Source organism: Juglans microcarpa x Juglans regia, chromosome 7S (genome assembly GCF_004785595.1).
Source record: "Juglans microcarpa x Juglans regia isolate MS1-56 chromosome 7S, Jm3101_v1.0, whole genome shotgun sequence".
Lineage (NCBI taxonomy): Eukaryota > Viridiplantae > Streptophyta > Magnoliopsida > Fagales > Juglandaceae > Juglans > Juglans microcarpa x Juglans regia.
The window spans coordinates 17923263-17936092 of record NC_054607.1 but is presented as its reverse complement, the minus strand read 5'-3'; positions in this window follow the sequence as shown (position 1 = coordinate 17936092).

Sequence of the window (12830 nt, the reverse complement as noted above, 5' to 3'; positions counted from 1 at the left end):
CCTTTGAGGCTGTGGAGCTCGTCCTGCTTATTCTTCTACTCTTCTTCCTTGTTAAGTCCCGCGTGCGTGTTTTGAAATCTCACGTGCTCAGTGTCATTAGATCCTAACCCGTTATCCTGCTCCTGTTGGGGTTTTCTAAGCTTCTCATTCTCCTTGCATAGTGTTTGTACTTCACCAGTTAGCTTTGTTATCCATTCTTCCATGTCTTCAACCTTACTTCCATAGCATCTCCCATCCCACAGACGACTCGCACTGTTAACGTCTTGTTTCGCACATCTTTGGGTCAAGCTCCAACAACTCAGGTTTTCGAAAACGAGCCTACAAAAGGTAGAAAAGACTGCAGTTTTGAGAGGACAGCTTAGAGGCCGGGTAACCTCTGATGCCAAAGTAAATATTCTTGAAAGTTTACAAATAAGTCAAGGAGTGTAGGGATCAGAGAGATATTCTCGTACCTGAGATATGTTATTTATATCATATGTTTGGGGGGCAGACCGTGCCTGCTCCCATGAAATTCGTGTTTCTTGTACTGTTCTTTGTGTCAAAACCTTTAAATGCGGCGTGGCTCTTGCGACGGCGTCATTAATATATTGTGATACCCGAGTGGTGGAGTCATTAATGCGGCGTGGTTCTCCGACCTCCTTCTCTCAGTCTGTCTCACCTCTTGTCTGTTCATGCCTTCTCTATCAATAAATCAATGGCTCCACGTATATCATGCTTGCTGCGCAGGCGGGTACTTAAGGATTGGACACTGCTCGAGGGGTCCTCAGACCGACGATTCTTATCCCCTGCAGCACCACTTTTCTTATAGGTTGTGTTCAGATGAACTTTCCCGTGGGCCGGGTTAGGGACTATTTATCCTGAGCTGGGCTTTTGATCTTGCTTGTCTTTTATGCTCGGGCTTCTTAGGCTTGGGGGAGTCCCATACAATGATATTTTTAAATAGTTATTTTTCAAAGTATAAAAGCAAGTTTTTTATCTAAAATATAGAGGGTAGAAGTCTTGGGAAATTTTATTTAAATAAGAAGTTTTGTTGAACTTATTTCGACATCTTTAATCCTTTTCTTTTTGTGACACTATTTAATTTTATTTTTGAAATATAAACCCTTTTTATCTTTAAATTATTAGAAATTTTACATTTTGCCCCTTAAAATACAAAGATTGACAGATTATATTCTTATTATCAGAAACTAATATTTTACATCTTTTATTAAGACCAAAACGTTCTTATTGTGCCATGTCATTTATTTTCATCCATCTTAGCTATTAGAATTGAACAAAAAAATACAAATTATAATTTTTTCTATCATTGGAGGGTGCAATATGTCAATTTTAAGATTTAAGGATGCAAAACATAAAATCTCTATTAATTTGTGAATATAAAATCTAGAGATGTGATGCAGTCACAAAGTAGTTTTACAAAAATAAATTTATAAACTGACGTGATTTTATATAATCTGTTAGATCTATTTTATAATAAAAGTAACTTTACAATCTGATGAACTACATCAAGTCACGTCAGTTTGTGAATTTATTTTTATAAATTTATTTTCATATTGCTAAAATATTTCTCTTAAATCTATTGTGGAAATATGTGCTTGGACATGCACATACCTGTTTGGATTGAGAAATGATCTCAACTCATCTCATCATTACAATTTTTCTAAATTTTCACACAAAATATAATAAACAATTCAATTTTTTCAAATCTCAAAACAATAATAATATTAAAAAATAATATTCTAATAATATTTTATTCAACTCATCTAAAATCATCTCATCTCATCTCTCTATCCAAACGGAGCAATACTTTGACTATGGCCTATTAGGGAAGTAAGATGATCTCATCTCATCTCAAAATTTCTCATAATTTCTTTCCAAAAATTATTCAAATATAAATATTTTTTAATTTCAAATATTCAAAATTTTCATATAATTATTACCTAATCATTACAAATTTTTCAAACTTCCAAACAAAACATAAAAAATAAAAAAAAATAAAAAAATCTTAACTCAAACTATTTTATTACTATTTATAGAATTGTCATCTTATATCATTACTCAAACATGACCTAAATATTGTGAGTTGTGAGTTGTGACCATTAAAAAAATGAAGTCCAAAATTGGCTTCCCCTTGTGTAAAGAGAAAAATGGATATATAGACATTGGCACGTTTCCATTTATCATAAGTAGTTTTACAATAGGGCGGGTCTGGCCATTTCAATTTTTTTTTTTTAATTTTTTTTTTCATATCATTTTTTAATACTTAAAAATATTTTTTTAAAAAGAAAAAAATTTATAATATTATTAAAAAATTCTTTCTTAATCATTAAACAAAAAATAATAAATAATAAAATAATTAAAAAATACAGCGGTAGGTTACAGCGGGATCCCTAACTTTTTCCTTTACAATATTAGATAAATTGAGTTTTAAAAACAAAATAAAAGCTTGAAGTATTTATTCGTAGAATCATATTAAAAGTACCGATGGTAGTAAATATTTTAAATTCAAATACAATATTATTTTTTTCATTTTTATAAGCTAATTGTCAAATCTACATATGCTTATAAGATTAATTTTTCATATAATAACATCAGTGATATGCAAGTATGAAATGTATTACAATTGATCATATTTAAGCAGATCTTATTTATCCATGAGGTAATACAAGCTTGTTATATGCAAATATATAAGATGTTATAATTGATAATAGTAATTTTAAACATAAGGTTTTTACCTTTTTTGATCATCTTTGCAAGTTTTCATAAATGTGATTCTTTTTAATAGGTAAATTTATTACAGTTTTGCAAACAGAAAGCACAAAATTAAAGACGACAAAGGCAACAGCTACAGACTTGCAACCATTGAAGAAAAAGAAGATAAGAAGAAACTACCAGTTCTCAACAAGAGAACAAAATTTGAAGTTATTCTGATGGGATCGGTTCGGGGTAAAAATGAGTGCACATGTGTTGAGCCCGCCGAAGAGTCCACGAAAGATTGAAGGCTCGATATGCAGGGGAGACCCAATACAAATTGAGGATTAAGGCGAGATATAAGTGAATCTTTCATAATTATAATACAATAAAATATAAATTATTATATGGAATATTTTTAAACTTTACAATAAAATGAGATTTTATTTAAAATCTTTAAATATAATTTTTGTGAATTTATATTTACAACAATTTAAAATAAAGCCTCAATACAGATTTTGTGTCTCAATTTAGCAAGATCTTAAAAAAAATTATTTAAAATATAGATAATTCATTGTATTACTTATAAAAAAAAATCATTGTATATTAAATATTAAATTTAGTATTATGGGACCTTGCACACATTGAAAACTATAAAAATTATTTACAATTTTATTTAATGAAATGGTTTTTATTTTTATTTTAAAAAAAATACCTCATTTTTATTTTTGTGGGCCTTACATAGGGTGGGGGCCTTAGGCAATGGCCTAAATGGCCTTACCATTGAGCCGGCCTTTCGATATATAATAGTGTAAAAGAGAAATTGAGAGTTGTTAGTAGGGGTGGGCAAAATTTTCAAGCTCCGAACTCCGTTCAAGTTCCAACGATGCTCTGACTTTAACGGAGTCGAAGTTTACGAAATTCAGAGTCGGAATCGAAGTTACTCCAACTCCAATAGTCGGAGTCGGTTTTTTTTTTTTTAAATACACATGATCAAAATGACGTCGTTTCACTTCAAGAGGAACGATATTGTTTCGTAGGCCCTGCTACCGTTTTGTCTTAATCAGGTAAGTAAACGACGTGTTTCGTGAACGGAGGGGGTCCAAAACACAGGACCTCCTTCTTCCCCCCTCACTTTCGCACAACAGTCCCTAGTAAGTCACTTTAGCACAACTCAGTTCACATTTCCCCCAGTTTGCCGTCACTTGAGGCCACCGTTTGCCACTCTACCATCACCAGAGTAATTGTAAGAATTGTGATTTGTAACTCTTTTTGTGAAATGTGTATGATTTGTTGTTTATTTCAACTTCTTCATTGTTTTCATTTCAATGATTTCGATCTTTAGGTTGTTAAATTTAAGAATTTAGGAATTTAGGTTTTGTAAAAATCAGGTTTTTTGTTCCAAATGACGTTCGCTTGAGTGGTGTTCGAGTGAACGTCACACAGATTGTTCGCTCGAACCTTCACCTGAGTGTGGCTCAAGCGACATCACAAAGGTTGTTCGCTCGAGCCTTTGCTCAAGTGTGGCTGGAGCAAACATCACACATATTATTCGCTCGAGTGTGGCTCGAGTGGACGTTCATTTTTTTATATTTTATTTATTTTTAAAGCCACAAACACGACTAGACACATATGTTTTTTCCTTTTCAATATGTTTCCAATTTGTATATAATTATCATAACATTTAAAATGGCGGTTGTTTGTTAATTGTTTCAGATTATTTGCTCAGATTATGGATGCTTCACAAGAGGATGACGCACAACTGTTGGCGTCACCAACTGGTACTTCAAGCCATTGACCCCCATTTAGAGCAGCTACCTCCTATACAAGTAGTCGAGTCCCAATAGATCTAGAAGATGTTGATATGCTTAATGAAGAAGAGGAGTTTATGAATATTGAGGCCGATCCACCAACACAATCTAATAAAAAAAGGTCATGGATTGGTTGTTAAGTGGGTATCTAAAAATACCCTCAAGTTTGTGATATCATCTGTAAACCATCGATGGCATAGAGAGGACATCAGTTTGACAAGGTTGTAACCCAAAAACAAGGTTTTCTTGTTGGAGGACCTATATTTTTAAAGCTTATCTGCCACCATTCAATATGGTTTCTCCTTGGTCCACATTCAAGTCGTCAAAACTACATTTCACAAAAGTTCACAGTGATCATAAGAACCTAGGGGTCCCACCCCTGCCGCCCCGCCCCGCCCCCCCCCCCATATGGAAAGGGCCTAGCGAGGGCGGGGGGCGGGATGACCCCAGCGACTTGTCCGCACCACATATATAACTTATTTATATATATATATAAATATATTGTATATAGATATATACAATTTATTAAAAATTTAAAATTGTATTCAAGTCATTGGATTGTCTTGGCCTCCTAAACCAACCTTTATATAAGAAACCAATTTAATACAATAGTCATACTTAAGTAATGTGGGACTTACTACTAAGTCTCACATTGCTTAAGGATGACTATTGTATTATCTTGGCCTCCTATATAAAGGTTGATCTAGAAGACCAAGACAATTCAAAATATAACTCTAATGAGTTTAAATTCATTTTATATTTATAAATTTTAATTTATTATTTAAATTATATTATAATTTGGGTTTACAAAAATATTTTTGGACCAAAATTTTTTTTCTTAAACACAATGTATTGGCTTAGGCAGGGGCGGGGCTAATGGGGTTTTTTTCCCCCGCCCCTGCCTCCCGGGGGCGAGGGAAACACCCCAACCCCCGCATGGTGCTGGGGAGGGTACCCCTGCCCCGAACCATGCGGGGGTCACCCCTAGAACCCACAGGTTCGATGTCACTACTGTGGAAAATGTTCGCATAAAAATATATCTGTAAGTGCACAAAATCGTATCAAGTAGTAAAGTGTTTAAAAAAAAAGATTATCAAACCCACAGAGAATAATTATGATATTGAGTATTAAAATTGACTAAATTAATTACTAATTGGAAAACTAAAATTTAAAGAATGGTTTATCTAAATTAAACTGTAGAAAAAAACATTAAAATTAAAATTTTAAAGATAATAAGAATAGATCTAGAGATTTTGACTTCATCTAGCAAATCTCACACAATTTATTCTTCCTTATTATAGAATCACAATTATCTTAAGTTGATGATAAAAATTCTTTAACTATTCAATATTTTCTCTCGAACAATATCAAAAATATCTCCAACTAATAATTTCATATCTCTATGTGAATTTAACTAATTGGAGACTCATTAAGTTCTTTAGATTTTTCTTGAAAATCAAACTAGTCACGGTAAAGTATCTCTACTTTCGCTCAACTAATGGTGTTTAATCCTAGAGTTTTAATCATAAATTACCTATCGGTCTCATTGCAATCCAAAAGATCGAATAATAATTAGTTAAAAAATTATAAGCATTAAGAATAAAGAATAAACACTCAATCATAGAAATATTGAAAATAAAATAACTTGGAGTATAAACTGTGTGTTCAATGCTAGGCTACATCAAAATTCTAGAAAATAGAATTAGTTCATAATGGAATTGAAAAGAAAAAAATAAATAAAACTGGTGTTTTTCGTTGAAGTCGGTTGATAAAGCATGCGGCTCTCGCCTCTGCCCTCCAATTCCGCATTCTCGAAAGAACACTTAAAGAATAAATTCTGGAACTCTAAACTCAAACTCTAAAGCATAAAAACTCTCAACTCTGATTCAGAACCCTCTAACTCAGACCAAGACTAAAACTAAAACTAAAATTAAGAACCAAGACTCTCTTTCATCCCACAAGACGGAATTAAATAGAAGTCAAAATTCAAATCCGAAAACAATATAAATGTGGCTACAATCTTGCCTAAAAATCTGGAAAAGAGTTTCTAAATATAGATGTTAACATAAAAGAAAATTATCCCAAGAATATTGGAATTATCTAAAATAGAAGATTCAGTGATATGCGACTTGAATTATAGAGTTCTGGAGGATTTAGTGGTCAGCATATTGATTGCGAAATTCGGAAGAGTCCCACTGAGTAGATGTCGTGTGCGTTTTATATAACTAGCGTGAAGGTCACAAATGAATGGAAGTAGAGGTCACAAAGACCACACAACCCTTTTCTCGCCTACCGAGTGGAAAGACTCCTGACCAGGATGAAAGACTCTTCTTGCCTTTCCTAGTTGTTGTCCACCATGTCGTTTAGGTTGGTCTTTTAAGTTGGTCGTTTAGACATATCGCCCAATCTAACCACCTAGAGACTTGTCGCCAAATATTCATGCCTTTTAGTCGCGAGTTTCTTTGCCTATCGAGAGGTAAGTCTTCTCGCCTTTGGGAGAGAAAAATCTCTTTACTGCCCACATGACAAGGCTTCTCGTCCAAATCTCATCGGCTCTCTTCAGATCCCACTACCTCTCATCGGTTTGGATCTATAGTCTCTTCTTTTGTACCAAAATGCTCTCATTTTGTACTAAATTTTATCATTCTTTCAAATCCAAGAAAATAAATAAAAATATGTAAAAATAAAATAAAATCAATAGTATTGAAGGGAAAATGACACTTTTCATAAATAAAAGAGTAATAAAAATTATATAATAACACTTATCAGGAAACTATGCGGTTGTCATTCGAAAAAGTAAGGTACGTCAGTATTAATAGTACATCTTACGGGCTGCCAATGATATAAGATACAAAAAGGGTTAGTAGCAACTGATCAAACGAAACTGAGTTACGAGACTTCTACAGCCACTATGGCATGCAGATTAAAAATTTTTTCAATCCCTTAATATAGTGAAAAAATGTTGATGGATGTTCTTACAGAGATAATCATCACTAATGAGATGCCTTTTATCCCGTTGACAATGTAGGTTTCTGTAAATTTGTGCACACTTTAGAGCCACGATTTCCCATGTCTTCACAGTATACTGTGATGCACGACTATTTGAAAAGGCATGCCAAGGAGAAGGCAGCAATGAAGGAAATGTTTGTCGCCATTGGCCAGCAAGTATCATTTACGGCTGATACATGGACCTCCATACAGAATGTGGGCTACATGTGTATCACAACCCACTTTATTAATAGTGAGTGGACGTTGCAGAAGCGGATTATTGGTTTCAAAGAAATTGTTGATCACAAAAACTCATCCATTGGCAAGGAGATTGATGAATGTATAATTGATTGAGGGATCAGAAAAGTATGTTGTAACACGGTTGATAATGCCAGTGCGAATGATATTGTCATTGATTGGTTCAGGCGGAATACGACGGTAAAGGAAGATATCATTCGTGAGAACCAGTTTATTCATGTTCGATGTTGTGCCCATATCATCAACCTCATAGTTTCTTAGGGGTTCAAAACAGTTGATGAACCCATTATTAAAGTCCAGAACCTAGTGAAATATGTGAGGATTTCCTCTCAAAGGCTCCGCCAGTTTAAGGCAATAATCAAACAACTTGAGATCTCATTTTCCAGTATGTTGCAACTAGACATTCCGACTAAATGGAACTTTACATACATGGTGTTGGATGTAGCGTAGAAGTACCAAATAACGTTCGAGAGGATGGAGGTCGAGGATGAGGGCATGGGGTATGCTTTGCTAGAGTCAGTTAGGGGGAGAAGGGGGCTCGGTGCGCCGAATAATTGATTGGGCCAATGTCAGATATTTTGTTCAATTTTTGAAGTTACTTAATGATAAAACTATGCGGATATCTTGGACAAAATATCCTACTACGAACATGTACTTTGAGAAGCTCTCAAGACTTTATGACCACTTGCAAGAAAGTTATGTTGACAATATGGGTTTGTTGAATGCAATGGCTATGAGGATAAAATCAAATATAATAAATATTTGGAGATGTAGAGAAGATAAATAGATTATTATTTGTAGCTGTGATCCTTGACCCTCGATATAAGTTGGCGATTGTAGAGTATTGAATTAGGGATGTTCTCGGTGATAAGGATGCTAAAAAGTTTATTAGATCGTTTAAATGTGATATTGATGATTTATATAGCCATTACAACAGCAGTGGTTAGTTTTCAACCGAAGGTGGTAGCTCCTATCACCCGACTGGCTCAACATCTTCCTAGGATGACACACATGCACAAAGTTCAAATTTATTATGACTACGACAGTATTATCAAAATCATGTATCGAGGAATATTATACAGTGTAAGTCTGAGGTTGAGCATTACTTTATAGAACTGGTTAAGTTCAACGCCCATCTATTCCAATTGTTACAATTCTCAAGTCATCTGTAAAAAACTCGTGGATATAATGGGTAAGTCCACCAATTAATAGGGATGGCAATATGTGGCACAATCCGTTAACCCAATACGAACACGACACGATAAAAGCGGGTTAGGGTTTAGCCTTAATGGGTTCAGGTCAAAACAGATTGACCCATTAAGACACGATTATTTAACGGGTCACTAACGGGTCAACCCATTATAACCCGTTAAGAAAATTAAATTTACTTTTATACCCTTAGACCTAAAGGGCAAGGAGGATGCTCCACTTCCTTCTTCAAGTTTGAAATTTGTTTAGATATATGTTTTTAATTTTTTATTATATTTGGAATTGTAACATTAATATATTTACATTGTATGTTTTGTTTATTATATTTGGGATGTAATTTTAATAATGAATATTATTACAAATTGTGTGGATCATATTTGTTTGGATTGTAATTTTAGACTTGTAGTTAGTTTTTAATTTTTTTATAGATATTATTTATATTTAAATATTTATATAAAATCAATGAAGTCAAACGGGTCGTGTCGTGTCTGTTCATCCCATTAACGTAAACGGGTTGAAACGGAATGGGTCGTGACGTGTCGTGTTGTGTCAATTTATCTCTTATTCATTAACGGGTTATAACGGGTCGTGTCGTGTCAACCTGTTATCTTACCGTGTCATGTTCAGGTTTGAAATTTTGACATAAAATCCTTAACAGATCGTGTTCGTGTTGACTCATTAAGTGTAATGTACATACCTTGACACGACACGAACACGACCCGTTAACACGATTTGACACCCCTACCAATTAGTAAGCAGTGAACTTATACTAGCATGTAAATATGAGCCAATTACAGAATGCAGAACAAAACAAAATCTCAAAAATAACAAAGCATTATTTTAGAAACAGTTATTTACAGTAATACAATATACAAAAGTCTTTTGGCATAGGTATCACTGAACATCATCATAAAAAAAATCGATACCATGTTTAACCCACGTGATAAGGTTGTTCAAACCCCGACGGACGGACAACCAAGCAAAAACAGAATGTGAAATCTCTCCTTTTAAATTTGGCCCGCCAAGTGTGCATACAAGAAAAATCACGGAGAAAACCACTTTGTCTCCAAAGTGGGTGTACTAGAAATAGAGATGTTAGTACCAAAATAATAACAGATGCCATAGTTTATACCTGTTGTAAGGTTAGGACGGAAGTAGAAACAAAATGTCATGTTAGAGGATTTTTTTTTTCAAATGCGACATCACATCATAATCGAGTCTTAAGTAGTTAAATATCCTATAATCATATACATATTTAAGACTTTATATTCGTTCTTTTTATAAAATTGAGAACTAAATACCAAAAATGCTCATGTCTATACTAGTCACGACAGAAAAATATTTCATTTTCTTGTTCATATACAAAGAGTAATGCAAAAAATGACCGAGTTAATTTCCATAACAAAAAAATGCAAGTTTTCACAAAATCAACTTCAGTCAATTTTTGGCAAAATCTAGCATAGGAGGACCGCTTACCTGAACATGTTAACATCTTTGAACAATGTCAAGCATATATAAATGATCACCTATAAAATAGACACTTAACTTGCATTAATCTATAATCATATGTAAATTTCTAATTAAGTATGTACTTAGAATTAAAAGTTGAAATACTAATGAATTGTTTTTCCATAAAGCCTAAAATAGCATTAAATTTGTAATTTATGTCAAACCGTCAGAAAGTTCTATATAACTAATTTGACGTGTAACCTCCATGACCTGCACAAACCCATACTTAGCCCATTAAGCACTTTAACCCCGCTTGCATGTATCATACTTCTCCACTAGTCTGTAAGCCTATATACATAACATTATACATTTGGCCTTGTAACTAATTATCTACGTACAAGTGTGCTAACTTAATGAAATGTGAGAAGTGTAACCCCTTAAACGGGCGTGTGTGCATGAGAGAGAGGTACTTAGATAGAGAGAATCTTACCGCACTGGGAGGAAGAGAAGGAGCTTCACCAAGAGGAAGAGGGCTAGGCGTGACTATGGGTGGATGTGAGATGGCTCACAGTGCTGTTTATGGAAGCTAGAGGTTAGGGAGAGCAGAAGAAGAGGAGGAAGAGCGGGGCGCACACACACGAAGGGCTCGACCATCATTTGCTTCGGTTCTGGTCTCACGAGCATTGCAGTTGGAGTAGTCCGGTGGTTGCTGGATTGCATGTGGGTAGTCCGGTGCATTTGTGGTGCGACAAAGAGTGGAGAACGACAACGACCTGGTATCGTACATGGTACTATGTTTGGTTTGTGTGCAAAAGAGGGTGATGGGCTCTCAGTTTCGGTTGGGGCTGAATTGTTCTTGCGTAAGGGATGGTGAGGCACAGTGACTTACGACTGAGAGGAGAGTAGCGGCGGATCTGGGTGGTTTAGGATGGTTCACGGTGAAGGATGATGAGTTGCTTGCTTTATTTTTTGGGTGGAGAAACAGGGGTTGTGAGTGTTGCTTTTAGGGGTGGTTCCCATGGTGTTTGACATCGTGGTGGTCTAATTGTGAGGGAGGTTCTGTCATAGGGGCATGGTGCGTCTGTAGCCCATGGTAGTTGGCCTTCAATTTGGGAGGGGGATGAAATCAAACGGCCTCCAACTAGCGTGGCAATGGGGATAGTCCATAGTGGTGCAACGGCTCGTTGTAGTGGCTCGTCCATTAGGCTGTCTGGGGTGGTTGCCAGTCCAAGAATGCTTGTGCATAAATGGGGTTGTCCTTGGTCTTCATTGGCGATAACGAATTCGATAGAAGGGAGAGAGGGCCATGAGTTTTAGAAAACCAAAGAAGGAGAGAGGTTTGGTATGGACTTGAAGGGCATGAAGCTAGGCTTGCCGCATAAACCCTAGATTTTTTATGGAGGAGGCGAGGGTGATAATGTAACGCCCTAATGGAAGGCTTAAACTATATAGCCTATATTCTAAAAGGACTAGTCAATGATACAATTAGAATTCCATTAAAAACTTATAAAGAGCAAGAACTTCTCTTTTCTAAGCAATGTGGAATCTCATTCACCACCTACCCTTATCTTTATCATATAGAATATCACAATCTCCTCCCCTTAAATTTCTGACGTCCTTGTCGGGCCTGTCCGTTGTAGATGGCACGACTCAAGTCCTACACTTCTAGTTGGGATAGGCCCTGATACAATTTGTAACGTCCTAATAGAAGACCCAAACTACATAGCTTATACTCTAAAAAGACCAGTCAATGATATAATTGGAGCCTCATTAGAATCTCATAAAGAGCAAAAACTCTTCATTTCCAAGAAATGTGAGATCTCATACACCACCTACACTTATCTTTATCACATGAGGTATCACAAATAAAAGGTATACATGCATGGATACTATATACGGTCTGAGGGGTGTTTACAACTGGGTTGGGTCTAGCTCATGAGTCTTGGGCTTATTTCACAAGCTTAGTCACTTAACATGAATCCTAACGAGCGATCTTAAACTCTAAAGTTACGTTTGGATGTTGAACTGAATTGAGTTGAGTTAAGATGAAAGTTGAATAAAATATTATTAGCATATTATTTTTTTAATATTATTATTATTTTAGGATTTGAAAAAGTTGAATTGTTCATTAACCTATCATAATAAAATTTGGGCCATGACCTATTCAAAATTATGTAATAAATTTCAATTGGGCTTCCCAAAAATACTAGCCCATTAATACTGTCGAAAATCATCTACTAAACCTTAATAAGTCTTAAAATAAAATTTTGGGCCTGACCCTATAGGCCGAGTCATGACAATGAATCACCAAGTGAGAGAAGAGGGTCATACGACCATATTGTTGGCCTTCGCTCCGATACCAAAAAAATGTAACAATAAGATCTTTTTTTTTTTTAATGACGTGTGCTTTTGTTTGTTTTTAAT